General features: G+C 42.4%; 1 pseudogene; it reads right to left on the bottom strand.

Moving 5' to 3' along the window:
- Nucleotides 1-18,269: 18,269 nt before the first annotated feature.
- On the bottom strand, nucleotides 18,270-20,141 carry LOC114113137 (protein O-mannose kinase-like; annotated as a pseudogene).
- Between the last annotated feature and the right edge of the window lie 1,335 nt (nucleotides 20,142-21,476).

The following is a 21,476-nucleotide window of genomic DNA, read 5'->3' as shown; positions in this document are numbered from 1 at the left end:
TGCCAAAGGACTTGACATATGGTAACTAGAAGTACTTTTCCCAGCAACAGGGACTCAATGATGAATAACACCAGGGAAACTCCCTTCCTTCAAGGGGCTTGAATTCTGGTCAGGGAAATGGCAAACAAACACAACTTTTTGGCCAACTCAATAGATAATGGGTATCTTTGTTGATTTTAATCTCTGAAGGGTAGTATATTTGAGTTCATTCATTCAACACAGATTATTAAGTATTTCCTATGCTCAGACTGTGGTACTAGAGAAGACTCTTGAGTATGCCTTGGACAACAAGGAGATCAAGCCAGTCAACCCTAAAGGAAATCAACCCTGAACATTCATTGGAAGGATGGATGCTGAAGTTGAAGCTCCAGTACTTTAGCCACCTGATGCAAACAGCAAACTTACTGGAAAAGATCCTGATGCTGGGAAAGTTTGAGGGCAAGAGGAGAAGGGGGAGACAGAGGATGAGATGGTTGGATGGTATCACTGACTCAATAGACATGAGTTTGAGTAAACTCAGGGAGATAATGAAGGACAGGGAAGCCTCGTGGGCTACAGTCCATGGGGGTCACAAAGAGCTGGACACGACTGAGCAACTGAACAACAACTTCTCAATGCATACTTTGCGTCTGACCAATCTTGATGACTGTTACAACCAAGTAAAGCTGACATGTGCAGCGGGAGATGCTTCAGATAATCCAGGGCTGGAGTTCACTGTATGTAGAAACGCACTGCTCCTACAGTCTGAGTGTATACTCTACAGAGTATACACTGCATATACTATATTCCAGGTGAGGTAGGAATTGGCTGAGTCTCTATTCTGCACCCAGGACCAATCTCAGGAGATATTTATAATGACTGAATTTGTCATTGTCACTTCTTTCCTTTCTTCACAGTCTCTCAGCCCTGAGACCCAGGTCCAACCTGTCTGTTGACCAGCTGACTATGGACAGTGACTGTGGACACTGGCTGTACTCCTCACCCCACATCTCCTCTCTTTGTTAATACTTACCTCACCGAGTCATTTTTTTCCTACCTGTACTGCTTTCATCTGAGAGTGACAGAAAAGTGGTAAATCATAAAAGCAAATTTATGTGAATTTTCCAGTGTATCCAAGGGAGCAGAGGACATCTAGCCCATGAGGCAGATTTATAACCTTTGAAGAGCCAAGTTAATGGCAGGGTGTGGGGCAGGGGACAGGGAAAAGGAAGATATTAAAAACCCGAGGTGGACAAAAAACAAGGTAATTTGAGGATATGTCATTATGCTACTTATTTGATGGTATATTCCATGTAAGAGACTATGACCACATGTACTCACCAGGTCACAGGTGAAGGATTTTGATCCCTCACGCCAACTTCTGGCCCCTTTTTTCTCCCACATGGACTATTTGTTTAAGATGGATATTGTCCTGATATTTATGGAGCTACATAGAATATTTCATACCATTGACCACACACACGGGGAGCTAAGATCTAGAAAAGGCACAAACCTGTTCAAGATGATGCAGCCTTTGAGTGGACCAGACACTGGAAGCCAGATTCCCTTGCAGCTCAGAACTCAGCTCTCATCATGCTCTACATATGAGCCAGTTCTGACCCCTTTTATTGAGACCTCAATGGATATTGTTGACATTTTAAGGAGAAAGTTCCCTGGGCTTCCTGATCTCAGGATGGTTACTGAGGGTTGGAGTGGGTCAGAGAAGAAAGCATGGGCTGGACATAAAAGAAACAGGGATGTGGACAGACTTGGACCCAATTCAAGATTCATTAAATTAATCAAATATCCTTCTGCAATTATGGACTCACAAGCAACCCTCCAATAAGAAGTTTTTGTGACCATCCAACACAAGATGGTCTAACATTTTCCTATTTTGTTTTCTTCCTAGTACATTGAAAATCATCTAATTTCTCTGTTTTCTAATTATTATCAGTCTTGTTAATTAAAAGGCCAGCTCCATGAGGAAGGGATCTTGTGTATTCTGTTCACCTTGTATTCCAAATCCTGGTGTAGTGATAGGCAATAATAAATATATGTGCCAATGAATCCTGATTAAGTCAAAGGTATGGCATAAACTTTGATACCATGGAATCTTCAAATATGTGCTTTCTGAATTAAAAATATATTATTTGATCTTCTCTTACGTCTACTGTTTGAATCTAAGAAATCAAGTGTCTATAATTTGGAGGAAGGATTCCCTAAATTTCAGAGAGTTGACAGCCTAAATGCTGGTCAGCTGTTTGCAATTCTTTTTTTGCTCCATCACAGTATCACTTTATCTAACTCATCTCTCATAAAATGACAAAAAAAAAAAAAAAAACCTACTGAAAACCACTCACCTCTCTTGAATTCCCCTGATATAGACCCAGAGGGGAAAAATACAAATATTGTTCTCCCAGGGAAAAGCAATGCCCAATTTAGTTACTGCTGGATGGATGGCATGATTCACAGACATGGGAGATCTATCATCTTCAAGTTTTCTATCTAGCCAAGACCAGACTGTGGTAATAAGTCTAAAGAGCAGCATTTCAACTCCAGCTGTGGATCCAATTTCCACTTATATGATTTAACCTGGAAATTACCAGTGACAATCGCAGAGGGAAAATGAACAGCTGATTTGGAAGGTACAGTGGGAGAAGCCGGCTCAGCCTTGTAAGAAGAAAAGACAAATGGTATACATGGCAAACCGGGATAAAGGACGTCTTTGAGGAAATGAAATGTGATATACAGCCATTCCAACTGTGAAGCCACCAAACAGCCTATTAAGGAATGAGTGGCTTGATGGGATTATAGGGAAGATAAGTGAAATTAAAGAACATCGCATGCATCTAGGAGCTTTGATTGAGAGGTAGTGAGAGGTCTAAGTAGCAGGAGGAAATGAAAACTGGATCATGCTTTGAATGAAAAAATAAAAGGAAAAGAAAGGGAGTACATGGGGGCAAAGTCTATTTAATTGGGGTGCAGATATAGGGGGAAATTAGTCTCCAACTCTAAAATATATAAAGGCTGAGAATTATAAAAAGTGTAATGAAAACTCAAAAAGTTTCAGCATCTTTAGTTATAGGCGTCCCATGTGTTCAATGAACATTGTTAAAATCCTAAGAGCCAGGTGGACATCTATAGATTAAAGATACCATCTCTTCCTTGCAAGAGATTAAGATTGGGGCACAGAAAAGGTAGCTGAAAAATACAGGAACAAATGTGTAATAGGAATCAGTATTTCCAGGAAAATTACCCTCCTTTCATTTCAAGAACAAGACCCCCTCCATTAATTGACCTTCCATATACTCTGCCACTCAGTATTCACACACCCTGTGAGCTAGGCATTGCTGTCCCCCATTGCACTGGCAACAAAACCGAGGACCTGAGATATTTACACATATCACAGAGACAAGGATCAAAGAAGCTGGGGTTTGAACCCAGCATTTGCTACCAAACTCCTTCCACATCATATCATCTCCGCGGATATTTAACCAAAACAATGCCTGGTAAATCTATAAAATACACAGGGTCCTCCTTTCTTATGACTTATGTCCCACTGAAGTGACCCCATTTTACCTTCTCCGAGAACAAGTAGCTTTCAAATCTTTCCTGGTAGGATTAGAAATGTGTTGACAAGCTGGGTATCTGGGGGAAAAAACGTGTTTGTTTGTTTGTTTTTCAAAAGTATTTGAATGTTAACATGTGCTTCCCTGCAGCCTTAAGGCTGAAAATGATTAATAATTTTAAAAAACCTCCAAAAAAATGATGAAGTCAAGGAAGAAACAACAAGGGAAAGAGGGAGGTGTCTGAGGTCAGAAAAGTAGTCTCTAGAAACTCGCCACAGACATCCACAAATAGCACAGGGATAAGGCACAGGATCTGCCATACGGAACCAAGTCTAGGAGGCAGAATGGCAAGCCCCTGTTTGTTTCAGCACAGTAGCATCTAAAAACTCCCCAGCAGCAATCAGCTGTTCTGGGTCTATTATCTGCAACAATTCTCTCCCATCAGGAGGCTGCTGATAGAGCTGGAGCTCAGAGGGAACTTCTCACAGCCCAGAGCCTGGCTACAACACTGGGAGGCAGCAAAGTACCTGGTAAGGGAACTCTCTTCAATTAACTGTAGTTCCCAGAACTATTTATGAGTTGGCGAACACGTGTCCTGCTGCTGAACTTGGAAAAACAGTAAAGAACCAAAAATCATGACCTTGACCACTTAAGGTGTATGGTCTCATGAAAGATATAAGCAAAATAAACCCAGTGATTTTTTAAAGGGAAGCAGAGAGTGTTCCTGAGATGGTGACACTGAGAGTATGGTTTAGGAAACAAAGACCAAATCAAGCTACTTAGTTGAGGAAAACTTCATGGAATAAGTGGACTTTGAGACAATTGAAATGAGAAAAGCGATGGCCTTTGCTGAACAGCAAGCATCTCCATGGCAAAATGAGCCTAGGAAAGATGGAGGTCGAGGAGATGGCATTGCAAAGATATCAGACCAACTCAGAGAGGTGTATCCATTACCTAACAGCCTGGGACTAGAAGTTTACAAGTGCCACTTAGCCTGACTCTCGTGATAACTGCATTAAAGGCAGTGCTTTGTTTATCCCTATTATAAACAGAATCTCAGAAATAAGTGATTCCTCTAACAAGCAGGAGTCCCAGCCAAATATTAAAAGATCATTCACAATATTCTCTATTCAAGTGTCTCCAGGGGTCAGATGCAAGTGAGACAAAGAAAGACATTTTCTCTGAACTCAAGGAACATCAGCTTGGAGGTGGGGAACACAGACAAATTCATCAGGGATTTTAATCTATGTCATCAAGGTTACAAATTAAAACAATAATAAGATACTACTACACCTATTATAGGGCTTCTCTAGTGGTTCAGACAGTAAACAATCTGCCTGCAATGTGGGAAACCCAGATTTGATCCTTGGGTTGGGAAGATCCTCTGGAGAAGGGCTTGGCTACCACTGCAGTATTCTTGCCTGGAGAATCCTATGGACAGAGGAGCCTGCTGGCCTACAGTCCATGGGGCTGCAGAGTCAGACATGACTGAGTGACTAACACTTTCACTTTTCACACCTATTAAATGACCAAAATCCAGAACACAGACAAAAGCAAATGTCAGCCAGGATGTAGAGCAATAGGAACTTTCCATACATTTCTGGCACAAATACAACATGGTACAGCCACTTTGGAGGTCAGTTTGGCAATTTCTTGCAAAATATACTCTCTTCATACAATCTAGCATAATGCATACTTACCCAAAGCAGTTGAATACATGGCCACACAAAAACCTACATGTAAATATTTACAGCAGCTTTTTCATAATTGCTAAAAATTAGAAGCAACCAAGATGTCCTTCAGTAGTTAATGTATGAATAATCTATGATACAACCAGACAATGAAATATTATTCAGTACTAAAAAGAAATGAGCTATCAAGCCATGAAAAGATGAGGAGGATGCTTAAATGTTTATTACTATGTGAAAGAAGCCAATGTGGAATGACTACACACTATATGATTCCACCCATGTGAAACTCTGGAAAAGGCAAAACTAGAGACACTAAAAAACAAACACACACACACACACAAACAGTGTTTTCCAGGGATTAGTGGAGCATGCATGCATGCATACTAAGTCACTTCAGTTGTGTCCGACTCTTTGCAACACTGTGAGCTGTAGCCTCCCAGGCTCCTCTGTCCTTGGGATTCTCTAGACAAGAATACTGTAATGGATTGCTGTGCCTTCCTCCAGGGGATATTCCTGACCCAGGGATCGAACCTGTGTCTCTCATGTCTCCTGAATTGTCAGGCAGGTTCTTTACCACTAGCACCACCAGGAAATCCTGGTTAGTGGGCAGAGCAGGATAAACAGGCAGAGCACAGAGGACTTTAAGGGCAGTAAAACCTTTTGTAGGATACTTTTGGATTGGCCAAAAATTTCTTTTGGGTTTTTCCATAGGATGTTATGGAAAAACTTGAATGAACTTTCTAGCCAACTCAATATAATGATGGGTACATGTCATTACATTATATATTTATCCACACCCATAAAATGTATAAAACCAAGAGTGAACTCTAAAGTAAACGATTAACTTCAGATAATAAGAATATCAATGTGAGTTTCCCAGGTGGTGCTGGTGGTAAAGAACCCTCCTGCCAATGCAGGAGATATAACAGACACAGATTCGATCCCTGGGTAGGAAAGATCCCCTGGAGGAGGGCGTGGCAACCCACTCCAGTATTCTTGCCTGGAGAATCCCATGGAGAGAGCAGCCTGGCGGGCTCCAGTCCATAGGGTCGCAAAGAGTCAGATACAATTGAAGTGACTTAGCAGGCAATGTAGGTGGGGATGCTGATAAGGGAGGAGACTCTGCATGTATGGAGGCGGAGGCATATGGAAATCAGTACCTCTGCTTAATTCTGTTGTGGATCTAAAACTATCCTAAAAATAAAGTTTATTAAAAATAAGAAATAAATGGAAGATATACAAATAAGGAAAGAGCAGGGCTGCTTCAGGATGAGGAAATCACCTGCATATAACCCTAGAGGTGAGAAGGACCTGGCTGATCCAGCAGCAGGTCCTATAGGCTAAGGGCAGAGACTGAAATCAGGTGTCTCATCTAAGTCTTGTTAGCTGTAAGACCTTGGAAAAGTCATGTAACCTCTCTGGCCTCAGTTTTCTCATCTGAAAAATAAGGACAATAATAACACATGTCTCCTGGGGTGGTTATGAGCATTAAATGAGCCAACATTTGTAAGAAACTTAGGATGGTACCTGGCAAATACATAATGAGGTTGGACTGGAGTCTTAAAAACAAGTCTGATCATGGGTTTCCTTGTGTGTTATGCTAAAGAACCTGGAATTTGTCTTCAGAATGGGGCAGGGATGTTGAAGGGGTTTAATCTCTAGACAGTAAAATCTCTGAACAAGCATTTTAGAAAGCTGGAAGTGGAAAGTTGGAGTAATTTAAGTGGGCAATGGGGAAGGCCAGAAACTAAGACAACAACAACTGAGAAGGACAGAATGCAGTAAGTCTGAAAGATATGGAGCGTGGAATATGCAGAAGAGGTGACTGAATGAATAAAGGCAGAGACTTTCTCCAGCTTTTAGGTTTGGTGATGTGATCATTTCTAAAAGAAGTAAAATGTTTCCGTGTGATCCTTGGCCTTCCCTTCCACCCCTCGCCACTCCCTGACTGCTTTCCTACTGGTACGATGAGAACTGTCCAGGATATTATCTCTAATTGGCCCTTTCAGCTCTAAGAGCCCTTGTGTAGCATGAGTGATTTCAAGCACAGGAGTGAATCCAGTTTTCTCTCGGACCAATATCATGGTAGCCGGCCTTGCCCTCTCACTTCCTGGTAATACAGACTCATTTTCAATGGTTTGCTTAGAAACAAGGCTTTAAAGTAGACGTCTCTTCCCAAGCTGACACGTGAAGTACCTAGAGATGGGGCAAAAGCGTTGCTCACAGCTTCATCCCACGCTGTGGAGCCCCTCCTTGTCGTGAAGAGTCAGTGAGTGAATCTGGGCCAACAAGAATGATTTGTTCCCCACTGCCGAATCCATCCACCCTTTTTATGCATGTGTACATTGCTAAGTGAATGTTACGGGGAAGCCAAAGAAATGATCCAAATGAGAACTTAATGCATTCCCAATCCTTCTCCTTCCGCTGCTAACACGAGATATTAGTCAGTGAGAAAATTAAATGTTACTTGGTTTGATTTATGTTTCTATATTTTAATGTTCTTCTGCTTAATAGCTATTCCCCTGCCCCCTTTTAAAGCCACACATCAAAGCATTTTGGACACATCTGTCTTTAACTAAAACTAAACAAGACACTACACGCTGCAACTTCCCTCTCTTAGAGTCACCTCTCACGCACATGCCGCAGGAGAAATGAGTTCAGTATTTCTGCACTCCATTATGAACACATGGCACCGCAGCATGGTCAGGCATGGAGAGAAGCAATGTCATTTCTTCCTATATCTTGGGAGTCACTGCGCTCACAAGTCCCAGAATTCAAAGACATCACAGCCATCCATTTTATGCTTTCAGCAGCACTTGAAACACAGCTCCAGAAGGGAAGTAGGTAATGAGAAACAACCCACTACTTCAGAGATTCAACAAACTAGAATCTCCAGTCTTGTTTCATGAAAGGAAGTATGTGTATGAAAGCAGTTTCTTGGGACTTCCCTGATCATCCAGCGGTTATGACTCCAAGGTCTCACTGCAGAGGGCCTGGGTTTGATCCCTGGTTGGGGAACAAAGATCCCATAAGTCATGTGGTATAGCCACAAAGTAAATAAAGTTAAGAAAAAAGAAAGAAAGCAATTTCTTGACCCTCACACTAAGCCTACTATTAGTCTTCTCATCTCAAAGAATAGCAACGGGAGGGTTAGAAGTAAGTGGCCTGTTCAGTTTTCCGACAGAAATATGTCAGGGCCAGGATTAGAACCCCCAAGCCCCACCATCTTGATCTCTGTATTACTGAATAGCAGGTATGTCAGTTGAATGTTGGCTTGTATCTTATAAAACATCACCACTTCTGAGCATGGTGGTGTGACAGAATCAAGAATGTGGCAAGACTTTCCTCAGGCTACAGACCCCATTACGTGAGTTCTTACTTGTCCTGGCTTCTCCAGACAGATAAAACATGCAAAAGTGGGTAATAAAGTCCTCTACGTGGATTCAACGGTACTTCACAATTACCGTATTTCATACATTTTATCTCATGTAATCCTCAGAGCAATTTACTGGAGTCCAGCTAGGTGTTCTCATTTGCCCCCATCTCACCTCCCCTGCCACCCAGCTTTGGCCCTGGGAGACCAGTTTCTAGACCACATCACAGTGCTCCCTGCAGTGTGGATTCCGGTCTGTGTCTGCAAGAGGAAGACACCAACAGGAGATAAGGGGATAGGAGGAGAGATGGGGTCAGTGAAGGTGGTCACCAGCTCCCTCGCCCGGCTGATTGAGCATGACTATCTGTGCCTCTCCTAAAGAGGTGACATCTTCTGTCCGGAGGCCCACATCTACCCCCTTCAATGGGAAGCAAACAACCCCTAAAGGTTAGTATCTTTGTTATCTATGTATGTATCAAACTCACATGCATATATCTGTATATTTATATGTAGTAGTTGTAGTGAAATTCACTTGGTCGTGTCTGACTCTTTGTGACCCCATGAACTCCTGCCAGGGTCCTCTGTCCATGGAATTCCCCAGGCAAGAATACTGGAGTGGATAGCCATTCCCTTCTCCAGGGGATCTTCCTGACCCAGGGATTGAACCTGGGTCTCCCGCATTGCAGGCAGATTCTTTATTGTCTGAACGACCAGGGAAGCCCCCATATTTATATGTGTATGTCTACATAAGAGTGTGTGTGTATGTATACATGTACTCATAAACGTGTGCACATGTGCATATGTGCATGCTCAGTCATGTCTGACTCTTTGGGACCCCATGGACTGTAGCCCATCAGGCTTCTATTTCCATGGGATTTTCTAGGCGAGAATACAGGAATGGGTTGACATTTTCTACTCCAGGGGATCTTCCTGACCCAAGGATCAAACCTGTGTCTCTTGGGTCTCCTGCACTGGCAGGAGGATTCCTTACTACTGCACCACCTGGAAAGCCCCAAGTGTACAGATGTGTACTCATAAATACCCAGCCTCACACACTACTAGTGCCTTTCTTATTGAATCATGATCTTGACTGATACACAGAGGGTCAATTGGCTAAGGAACTTTCCTAAAGTCACAGTCAGAGTCAGCTACAAAGTTTGCAAAGTCCAATGAAAAAAGAAAATGCAGATCCCTTTATCAAAAAGTAGAGGGGGAAAGCTATTTCCTTTCTTCTGTGGTCTCTTTCTTGACCTGTCTCAGTGTTTACTTTTACTATTTAATATCACAATCTCTGGGTGTAGGTGCAACCCCTCAAGGAACCTGAGGCTCAGCCGCAGAGCTGGCATACCAAGCATATCCTTTCAACTTCAGTTCTCCCCACACCTGCCTCAGGGCCATTGAGATAGCAGTCACTGAACAGGAGCAGAGAAGTAGCAAACTAGTACCCTGGGGTGGTGGGAAGTGGCAGGAGGCTAGAAGGCCAGCAAGTCACAGAGTTTACTTACAAAACACAAATCCAAAGATAAAATGATGAAGAATTCCAAGATGGCAACTACAGGGCAAAAATCCCAAGAGGAGGGTGCCCTTGGGATGAAGCTCTGCACTCCTGTAGACCCAAGATCCTGGCTCCACATACAGATAGTGTCTGATGGACTCAGAACTTGAAGCACATCTGAATCTTAAACCCAAACCCATGCTTATCCCTTGGAATCACACTGCCTTTGAAAAGCCAACAGAGGATGTCTCATATGTAATGTGACTGTAAGGATAAGAATGAGCAAGCACCCCAAAAGATCCCGCTCTTAATTTCTTGATCCTAGAACCCACCTACATCTCCATTTTGTTAGCCAAGGAATGACAATATTCATTTTTCCTTTATAATTAAGAAACTGAAATTGATCCAGGCAACATTTCTAATGACATTTTTACTTCTCGTCTTAGCATCAGATGAACACTGAGCCTCCATTAAGTGTACAAGCCAAGCAGAGGCAGCAAATGTTAGGAGATACAGAGTCACCAACCACTTTAAAATTGAATCATGCACTTGACCGTTCTTGCTGGAGGTGGAAGCACTGGTGAAGGGAAAATTCAAAATCAACAGACTGGAAAAACATGTCAGTGCTTTAGGCACAGTGCAGAGAGATTGACTGAGAGGGTCTTTGGCTGACTGGGTAATGGTAATTCCTTCTCTCGTGAATAGAAACAGAACTCCTCCCCAGGAAAGAAAGAAAGACCACCAATGTGAATTTGCAAGCCATGGATACTTCTCAAGGTAGAATTTCATTTGGAGTTTTTCATACATAACACAAGCTCAGGTGTCCAGGTAATAGCACAGGAACAAAATGTTTATCAAGACTCTTGCATGTGTAAGATTTGCTCATGGGTTGAAGTACAAAGAAATCCAAGATGGGACTGAGTTTTCTTGCAGGTGAGGCCAGAACTATTTAATAGAAATAAACAGCAGCTGTGCTTCACATGTTTTGAATGATAAATGAATGCTAGGAGAGGCTGAAGAAGAGAAAATGTACTTTACGGAAAAAGTTGAAACTTTTTTTTCTGCAACAAGAATGAAGAGTCACATAAATGCATCTCCTTGCCAAGAGATCACACAGAAAGAAAACCTTTTAAAAAATATATCTAAATTTCCTGCACTTAATCAGTTAATAAGGATAAGATAAATCTTGGTGGCTCAGATGGTAAAAAATCTTCCTGTAATGTGGAGATCCTGGTTTGATCCCTGGGTTGGGAAGATCCCCTGGAGAAGGGAATGGCTACCCACTCCAGTATTCTTGCCTGGAGAATTCAATGGACAGAGAAGCCTGGCAGGCTATATAGTCCATGGGATTGCCAAGGGTTGGATAGGACTGAGTGACCAACACTTCCACTTTACTTTTCAAGACAGTTTAGGACATTTGCTGTTGATCTCAATGAACCCAGCTTTTACTCAATGATTTCCATCACAGATGTGGGGGTATACCAGTCAGGTGGAACTCAGGGCTCTCTCTGTTGGTAAATACCTGTAATGATTGAATTGCCTTAAAACCTGAGGCTGAATATTTCCTTACCTGGTTCCAGAATGGAAGTCTATTGTAGACTAATTCAAATGGGCATTCCAGGAGCCAAGGAGCCATGAAATCAGACATCCAGCTGAGTGAACATAGACAGTGCTATGCATTGAAAATAAAATGTGAGCCACATGTGTAATTTAAATGTTTATAGTAGCCAGATTTTAAAAAGTTAAAATAAGTGGTTGGAATTAATTTTATAATACAGTTCAACTTATATCTGAACTACTATCATTTTAACATGTAATAAAATTGTTGAATTATTGATATTTTTCATTATTTTTATTAAGTCTTCAAAATCCAGTGTATATTTTATATTTCACAGCACATCTGAGTTCAGACAGGTCACATTTCCAGGGCTCAATAGCCACATTTGGTTAGGAGCTGTCAAACTGAATAATATAGGTTAAACTCTTTCTTAAGCATTAAAGTCTATTCCATCAATCAGCAAGAACTTAGGTAGTCTCTCCTCTGCTTCATCAATAGATTCCAAGGTACCTCTTTGTGTCTGGAAGCTTATGAAGAAGAAAGAGTTATTTTTTTCTCATCTGATCAGTGACCTGGCCAGCGCAATGCATATACTTTTTAATGTGATGAATAAGTGAATGAATGAACAAATGAATGACCAAGTGTGACTATGAATTACTTACCAGCAAGACTGAGAGGGACTAAAAAGCAGGACAGTAGAGACGAAACATGCAGTATCACAAGTTTAAACTGTCTGGTGTTCAAGACAATTCACATTCTATTTCTTATCCCCGGTGTTAACCCTATACATTTCCTAATGAATCCTATAATAAAAGCTAATAAAAACTAATCTCATAAAGGAGTTACTCTGTACAAATAAAATAAAAGAGGATTATACCAATCACCAAATTACACACACACACACACATTGTAGTCCCTACTTAGAGATTCTCAATACACACCAGCACTATGAGGAAGAAAGCTGAAAGAATTTCTTTTTGGCAAGCCTTTGAGGAGACTTTAATACACTGATATTTAATTGTTCTCATCCTCTACCATGTCTGTCCACATAAATGGTGGGCTTGTTGAGGCCAAAGATCACATTCTTTGTTCTTTTATAACCATCACATGACCTTTTTTTCTGGCCTGAACTCTTTCTCCTACAATCCATTCACCAAATACAGTTAGTGTGGCCTTTTACAACATAATCTGGTCACACTGGTTGTTGTTGCTTAGTCTCTAAGTCATGTCCAGCTCTTTTGTAATGTTATGGACTGTAGCCTGCCAGGCTCCTCTGTCCATGGGATTCTCCAGGCGAGAATACTGGGGTGAGATGCTATTTCTTTCTCCGCCAGTCACACTACTACGTTGCTAAAAACCTTCTGAAAATCCTTCTTATGCTTGAATGAACAGAAGCTCCTTCCTCTAATTCTCTCACTATGTGATTCTGCATGATCTGGTCACTATCGATCACCTAAAGCTTGATGTCCTGCCCCAGGAGTCTGCAAACTATGGCTCTGTATCTGATCCACTGTGTTTTGTGAATAAAGTTTTGTCTAAACATAACCACACCCAGCTTTAAGTTCTGTGTCTTCTTTGGCTTCAGTGACAGAGTTGAGTAGTTGCCAGAAACACAAGTGTGACCCATAGACCCTCACCTATTCACTGTCTGGTCCTTTACAGAAAGTTTGCCAAGTCCTGGCAGACCCATTCACCTCTGTCCACTGCCTTCTTTCTACTCTGACTTTCTTTCTGAACTTGAAGCACATCACTCCTTTCACTACAGGTTTTATTTATTTATTTTTTTTTGCATCCATTCTTTCCTCTGCCTGGAAGATTGACCACATATTGCGTGGCTGGTTCCTTTTATTTTTCAGGTCTCAGCTCAGCTCCCTCCCCTCACTGTCCAATCTAACACAGGTCTTCTCATCCCCAGTTACTCTCCCTCCCATTCCGGTGTGGTTTGTTGGTGATTCTTCCTGGTACCAATTACTCCCTGAAATTTCCTTACAGATATGTTTACACTTGCATTATCTGTCTCCCTTAACAGACTATACACCCCTAAAGGGGCACTGCCCACAGCTTTCACTATTGTAACATCAGACTCTAGAACTCTGCATAGCCCATAGTAGCTACTCAACACATACTTCTGGAATAAAAGTTATGGAATAAGTCAGTCTATACCTGGCCTGTCATATGGCCCCAAGAAAAGAATTCAACGGACTCAATCTGACTGGGTACCATGATTTTTTTAAAGACCATTTAGGACAAACTTCTCATTTTATGGATGAAGAAAATGAGGAGTGAAGATAGGAAGTATTTGGGTTGAATTCAGGTTGACGCTTATCTCAGGCTCAGGTTGCCTCACTGTCTGATCTGACACTACCATGAATGACTGTCTACATGGAGCTTGATTTAGAGAAGACTTTCCCAAGGATTCCATTGACTAATAACCTTTGGAAGATCACAAAGCTAAGTGAAATCATTCCTATACTGAGAATTTCTCAGATCCTTCAGTAAACTATTTTTTTATCAGAGAAGTTACAAAAATGGGATGTTTTATACTAGTTTGAATACTTCTCATCAGAAAAATACTATATTTTTCTGTGATTAGTCTATACTCTATCCAATCTTGTTTAGAAAATGCCACAAAAAGAAACTATTAGCAGTGTTACCTTCCTCAAATCTCTCTTATGCTCCTATAGCATTCAACCACCCCTAGTATTTTTAGTTTTATGCTTTATCAACTATTATGCTATATTGAAATTGTCTATTTTGGATCCTATACCGGTTTATAAGCTTATTGGAAGCAAGAAATGTACTTGATTCATCTCTGACTTCCCAATGATTAATACTGCCAAAAATATTAATTTTTTTAAAATAAGTGTATCTTGATTCTTTGCACCACAAGACTTTTGCCCTGGCCTAGAAAATTCTTTCCCCAAATGGGTTTCTGGCTCACTTTTTTACTTCTTCAAATCTTGACTCATCTGCCATTTCTCAATAGACTCTACACTGACCACCTTATCTAACACTGTAAACCTCTCCACTTGAACTTTCTGATCTCTGTCACTCTGTTTTACAGTTTTTCCAAAGCACTTATTGCTTTCAAACATACTACATATAGCAATGTGTACAGTATACCTATTCTCTACCCCCTCCCCTCGCAAGACAATACACTCAGGAAAGGTGATGTGTGTGTGTGTGTGTGTGTGTGTGTGTGTGTGTGTGTGTGTTTACTTGCTTGATTCACTAAAATATCTCTAGCACCTAGAATGGTTGATACAAGGTGGTTAAAATAAATTTTTTTTGATTGGGAAAGTGAATTTATGAATGAATGAGTGAGGCCAAAAGGAGGAAGCCATATGTCAAGCTGCATGTGAGATGGGCCAGGAGACTATCAGACCCTGCTGTAATCAAAGCAGATGCCAGGTCGTCTCTTCTCAATCCAGAAAGAAACTAGAGTTCAGGCAAGCCGTATTCAAGAGCAGCACTGAACAAATAAAAATTAGCAACCCTTATGGGAGAAGAGTTTGCCTTGCTCAATGGCTTGGCAGCAGAGTGAGCAGGGGGAGTGTTTGAAGAGATCTGAGACCTAATCTTTTGTAGACTCTCTGCTGCTCCTACAGCCCGCAGGAGCCATGAGCAATATTTCCAAAGAACAGGAAAAAAAAAAAGAAAAAAAATCTAGTATTGTTCAACCGCTAGGAGGCAGAGTGAAGCGCCAGTGTGAGAAGAAAAAAATCACAGTCCTCTCAACTAACTTCTATGAAGAAATAAGTCTACTTTGAAAGAAATGGAGTAAGTTACCTTTTACCTCAGGCTGTCTTCTACGTATTTGTTCACTTTGGCTCAGGGGCTCGGGGAGATTGAGGATGCTATCAATATGGGGTTTGACTGGGCTTGAGAATAATAGAAATAAGCTACCTTGCAAAAGGCTTTAGATGAGATTTGTAGTTAATACTGAAACAAAATGGCACCAAGCTTAGAGATGGCAACAACAACAAAAAAAAACCCGCAAGAGGAGCTATGTGATTTAAGTTAATTCTTTTCATAAAAAAATAATAGTAAGAAAATAAGAACTTTGTTTTCCTAACAAATGGATTTAAACAATTAGTACTGTTATTAACTCATGGTCTCCTTAGGTCCCATCAGGAAATGGAAAAGTCTCTAGCAGAATTAGGTTAGTCTTTGTGGAGAAAACACATTTGAAGTTTTTTATTCTATTAACTTGGAAAAGAAAACCCACTATTCTCCTGAGAAAAACCAAGGCTTATTTGAATAAAGCTGGGACTTTGTTTATTCAAGAGTTTGGGCATATTTAGTGGAACCAAAAAGACTCCTAAGAAATTAAAAAAAAAAAAAAAAACATTCTAAGAAATGAGAAGCCAGTTCCACTCTTCAAAAAATCCTCACTATCAGGATGCCTGCTTTTGGAACCATGGTGCAATTATAAGACAGAAGAAATAAAGTGACTTTCCATTTTTGAGAACTTGTGTTAAGGTTTTTTTTTTACATGGGTCTCCCCATTTTTATCCTACAAGAACAAGACAGTGTTCTTTACTACTTAACAGATGAGAAAGCCGTTGCTTACTGACCGAGGTAGATAGCCAGGGGTCATACCACTAGCAATAAGTGGAGTCCACTGCAACTGAAGTCAATTTGGTGCCAAAGCTCTTTTTCCTCTATGTGGAGAGATAAGAGGGCTAAAAATTGCATTCCTCAGCAATACAGAGGATGCTAGGGTGGCTGAAATCCAAAGGGTTCCATGTATTAGTAAGGTAAGACTTACATAAATCCAGGTCTAAATCTCTGAGTGCCTTAGCCAGAGCTAACTTTGTGGAAAGGCAAAGCAAACCTTCCCCAGTCGTGGCTTGTGGAAAACTTGCAACCTTCCCTACCAAATAAACAGTGTAGGTGGAAATAGATAAACATAGCTGGATACACATACACATACACACACACACACACACACAGAGGCAGAAACTGGTTTTAAAAATCCCCCATTGGCAATCTGTTCCTTTCTTCTTTTTACACTTATATTATGTTTTCCTCACCACAAAAATCATAGAGGAATAGTTCAATAATTAAAATAAAAACCATAGTCTCATCATGCAAAGGCAAATATTCACTTCCAGTCTTTCTGTGATATTTTATTTTTTTTCCAGCTTTATTGAGATATAATTCACAAACCACAAAATTTCCCCCTTTTATACAATTCAGTGTTATTTATTATATGCAGAGTTGTGCAACCATCACCATTAACATTTCTGGAAATTTTCATCACCCCTGAAGAAACCCCGTACCCATTAGCAAGCCCGCATTCTTCAATTCCAAGCCCCTGCCAGCCCCTGTGAAACTACTAATTTATTTTCTATTTCTGTGAGTTTGTCGATTCTGGACATTTCCTGCAGATGGAATCATTTGGCCTGTGGTCTTTTGTGATGGCTACTTTCACTTAGTATGTTCATCCATGTCGGAGCATGCATAAGTGCTACACTCCTTTCATGGCTGAATGTTACCTCTCTGTATGGATGGACCACATTTCCTTCTATCTATTCACTAGCAGATGGACATTTGGGTTATCTTCATCTTTTGTTTATTATGAATAATGTTGCTATGAATATTTGTGTCCAACTTCTTTTATGGACATGTTTTCAATTCTCATTTGCAAATATTGGGAAGAGGAACTGCTGGATCATGGTAACTCTATTTTTTACCTTTTGAGGACAGTCAGACTGTTTCCCAAAGCAGCTGGACCATTTTACATTCCTACCAGCCAGATATGATGGTTCCAATTCTCTACATCCTCGCTGACATTTCTTATTGTCCATCCTTTTGATTACAGCCATCCTAGTGGGTTCTGGCAGCGTGTTTATAACAAAGAGCAGCAGTTAATATACTCTGGGCAAGAGTATTCTCCGACCAACCGTAGGACTCACAGGACCCAATCAAAGGAACAAGGATAATACTGATCGTATTCCCTGTCTACTGCCTGGACTGCCTGCCTGACAGATAAGGACACTGGTTCTCAAAATGTGGTTCCCAAACTGGCAGCACTGGCTGTTTCACCAGGGAACCAGTGAGAAATGCAAAAACTCCACCCAGACACTGAGTCTGAGACTGCCAGTTGGGGTGGCGCCCAGGAGGCCTGTGCACAGCGTTTCTGCCCTCAATGCCAGCTTTAACCCCCTTATTGGTAATGATGAATATACATCGAATCCTTCCTCCCCTGCAAACAAGGATGACAGGGACCAAGAGCTTTCTGAAGGATTCAACTAAGCGACTCAAGTGGAACGGTTCTGCACCTTCCAGTAATGAGTGAGTGACAGACACTGTTGGTGTAAAATGTTCACAATAATTAATGTTGAATACAGAATAAATATCCAGCTGGAAGGTAAAGAGAATTTTCACAAGCACCATCCAAGGCAGTAGTAACAGAGATGTGATTTCCGTCATACGTGATATTTTAAATGTTCCTTATCCACTCAAGGTTTTAGAAAGCATGCTACCTTGCTGAGACGTGGATGACACAGACCTGAGCAGCCACCTGAAACACAGTGATGTCTCCTTGGTACTATGAAGTACACTGCATATACTCACCTGACAAAGGGAGAAATACCGCTTGTCTCTTCCACACACTGCCCCGTAAAAACCTCTCTACACACACTGCTTACAAGCTTACAGATTTAGTTGTTAGAAACACCTCTTTGTAGCTCCATTTTTGCTCCTTCCTTCAAATACTGGTCAGACTCACTGTTTCTCTCCACCTTTGCTTGCAGCCAGGCTCATGTCAAGCCCATGTACTCTTGCTTGGCAACACCCCTCAGGCAGTCAGGAGAGGAAGAACCCGGGGCAGAACCACTAACATCTTCAGTTCAGTTCAGATCAGTCGCTCAGTCGTGTCCAACTCCTTGCGACCCCATGAATCACAGCCCGCCAGGCCTCCCTGTCCATCACCATCTCCTGGAGTTCACTCAGACTCACGTCCATCGAGTCCGTGATGGCATCCAGCCATCTCATCCTTTGTCGTCCCCTTCTCCTCCTGCCCTCAATCCCTCCCAGCATCAGAGTCTTTTCCTTACATCAGGGCAAAACCGGTGCAACTCTTCCAGCTGTTCCCTGATTTCCACCCCTCAACGACCATACTGGCTTTTACAGCATCTCTCTTGTCTGAGATGTTGAGGTGTCTCTGATTAGATTCAGAACCTTCTGGTAAGTGTCCAGGACGTTCTGAGCAGTGCGTGTCTCTGCAGGCTCCTGGCCTCTTACACACCTTGTGAATATCAAACAAGTGGAATCGGACCATGTCGCTCCCTTCCATGTGCCCCAGAAGGAAACTGGAGACCTCTGGAATCTTCCAGATGTCACTCTTCTTGTCATAGGTGGGCATGAGGTCGTCCTGGAAGGTCTTCCTCTCCGAAGGGCCACAGCTGCTCTGGGGCCACGAAGTCCCCACAGAGCTCCTGGTGGGCACACTTCACCAAGGTTTAGCTGCGGTTCACCAGGGGCAAGGTGTCCAGGTTGTTGAGCACGATGCTGAAGTTGGTGTTTAGCAGGTGCTGGGAGAGTGTCTTGGACAGGTCGCTGGAGTTGCACATGACCGGTGTGCCCAGGGGGCTGGGGTGCACAAAGTCGAGGATGGCCACAGTGCCCAGGGCCAGCTGCAGCCTGTACTGCCACAGGCTGCAGTTCTTGGAAAGATTCAGTGGCGCCTCCAGGTTGCCCAGGGAGCCTAAGGGGGTAGTACTCGGTGAGGAAGATGTTATTCTCACAGTAGTCCAGCAGCATGACCACGTGCTTGCTCTGCGGTGCCTGCAGCATCCGCAGCCCGTGCAGGTCGTCTCTCACGTCCAGCCTGGTGAGCCTCGGCAGGGCCACCTTGCATTCCTTCCACTCGGACAGAAGCACTCTTTTCTCGGCTCCTTACCTGACACGCTTCAGCTGCCTCACGTCTGCCCTCAGCTGCTCCGAGGGCAGCCGCGGGGAGCAGTTGGTCATCTGTCCCAAGCTGAAGTGGCCGGGGCGGGGGGCGAGGGGTGGGCAGTGGCCAGGGTCCTCCGCGGAGCGCCGGGGAAGATGAAGAGCTGGTCGAGGCAGAGGTGGAGGAGGACGTTCATGAGGGCCATGGAGAACAGCAGCCCCACCGCTGGGGGCATGTCCCTGGGCGGGGGGCCCTTTCCTGCTCTCCTGGGGCCTCGTGTCCGTGGCGCTGTGCTCTGCATTCCTTCCGGCTCAGGTTTCTGGCCAGATTCCCGGCCAGTCAAGGTTGTGGCTGGCCCCGCGCGCTGGTTTGAAAGCACTCCTGCTCAAGATTGCAGGCCCGCATCTTTCCAGCCCTCTCCCTCCGGGCTCTCCCAGGACTCCTGTGGACTTGACAATGACATTCACCACTCTGGCCTCACAGTCTCCTGAGCTTCTTCCACCAACGCCTGATTCTTAGAAGGTAACTTGGGCTTCTGCAACACTCTTCCAAGAGCTCTACCACTGCTTTCTCTTTTCTAATCCATTTCCCACAGCAAATAGGCTCTCTTTTCTTTCCTGCGGACCCCTCCCCCGGCCCACCCGCTGCTGCCTCCTCCTCTCCTGTGATATTTTAAATAGCTTTCATCTTACTGTACTGTTTCCTGTTGTTTGCTCAACACATGACATAAGCATTTTCTTGCCATTAAAATTCTACAAGTTTAAAATATGTAAAATTTTATATTAAAAATTGAAAACATCTTGTAAATGTAATTTTAATATGTAGTAACATAACATCATGTGCATGTCATTTACTTAATTCCCTATATGTGAGTATTTTAAATTGTTTTCATTTTTTCTGATTGTAAATGACAAAGATTAATTCTTTTGACTTAAAGTTTAGAGTTCTGTAATTACTCAAATGCCTTAGGAAGGCTGGAATATAAAATCTGATGATCTATCTGTATATTGAGAGGAGGAATTTACCATGTGTTTTCTTGAAAGTACATTTAATAAATAGGGTCGGTGTGAACCAGGAGGGTGTGGAGTGCCTGGTAGCTCCAGAGTGGGCTCCCCACTGAGGGAGTGGGTGTCACAGAAGAGAGAGGATGGGCCAGCAACGCCCACCTCCCAGTGCTGACCACCTGCCTGCACCATCACAGAAACCAATGAGCAGAATACAAGTGATACAATGCCCCAGACAGCCAGAAATCTTAAACATGGCCTGGGAGTAGAAGGAGAATTCTAAGTTTTAGAAGAGGTGACTATTAGATTCCTGTATATTAAAAAAAAAAAAAATAGTGGTTGGGAGAAACTGTCACTTAGTCTCGGTTAGAAGTCTTATCATCCACGAAGGAAGATATTCTCCAAATGGGCAAACAGCTCCTTTCAGAAGGTTCTGAGTTCTAATTTGAAACATTCTTGATGGACATATTCACCTCTTAAAGACCTAGAGGAGACACAGTATTTAAAACACCAAAGGGAATTCTCTGGTGGTCCAATGGTGAAGACTCTGTGCTCTCACTGACAAGGACCCAGGCTCAATCCCTGGTCAGGGAATTAAAATTCCATAAGCTGCACAGCAGGGCCAAGGGCAAAAAACAAACAAACAAACAAACACAACAACAAACCCCACAAACAAAACAGATTGGGGTTAATTTGTGACTGAGAGGGTTTGCTATTTTCAGGAGCAAATTTTTGAGGACGGCCTACAGCATTTTCTGAAGATGGGATTAAGAATTGATTACACATTTATTCACACACACACACACACACACACACACACAGAATAGATGGCTCAATACAATTTTATGTCTGGTTTTAGAAGTGGGGAAGCAGGTGGAAACAGAAGCAGAGACGAGGGGAAAGA

This window comes from Ovis aries, chromosome 2 (genome assembly GCF_016772045.2).
Source record: "Ovis aries strain OAR_USU_Benz2616 breed Rambouillet chromosome 2, ARS-UI_Ramb_v3.0, whole genome shotgun sequence".
Lineage (NCBI taxonomy): Eukaryota > Metazoa > Chordata > Mammalia > Artiodactyla > Bovidae > Ovis > Ovis aries.
This window is presented reverse-complemented; position numbering and strand designations above follow the sequence as displayed.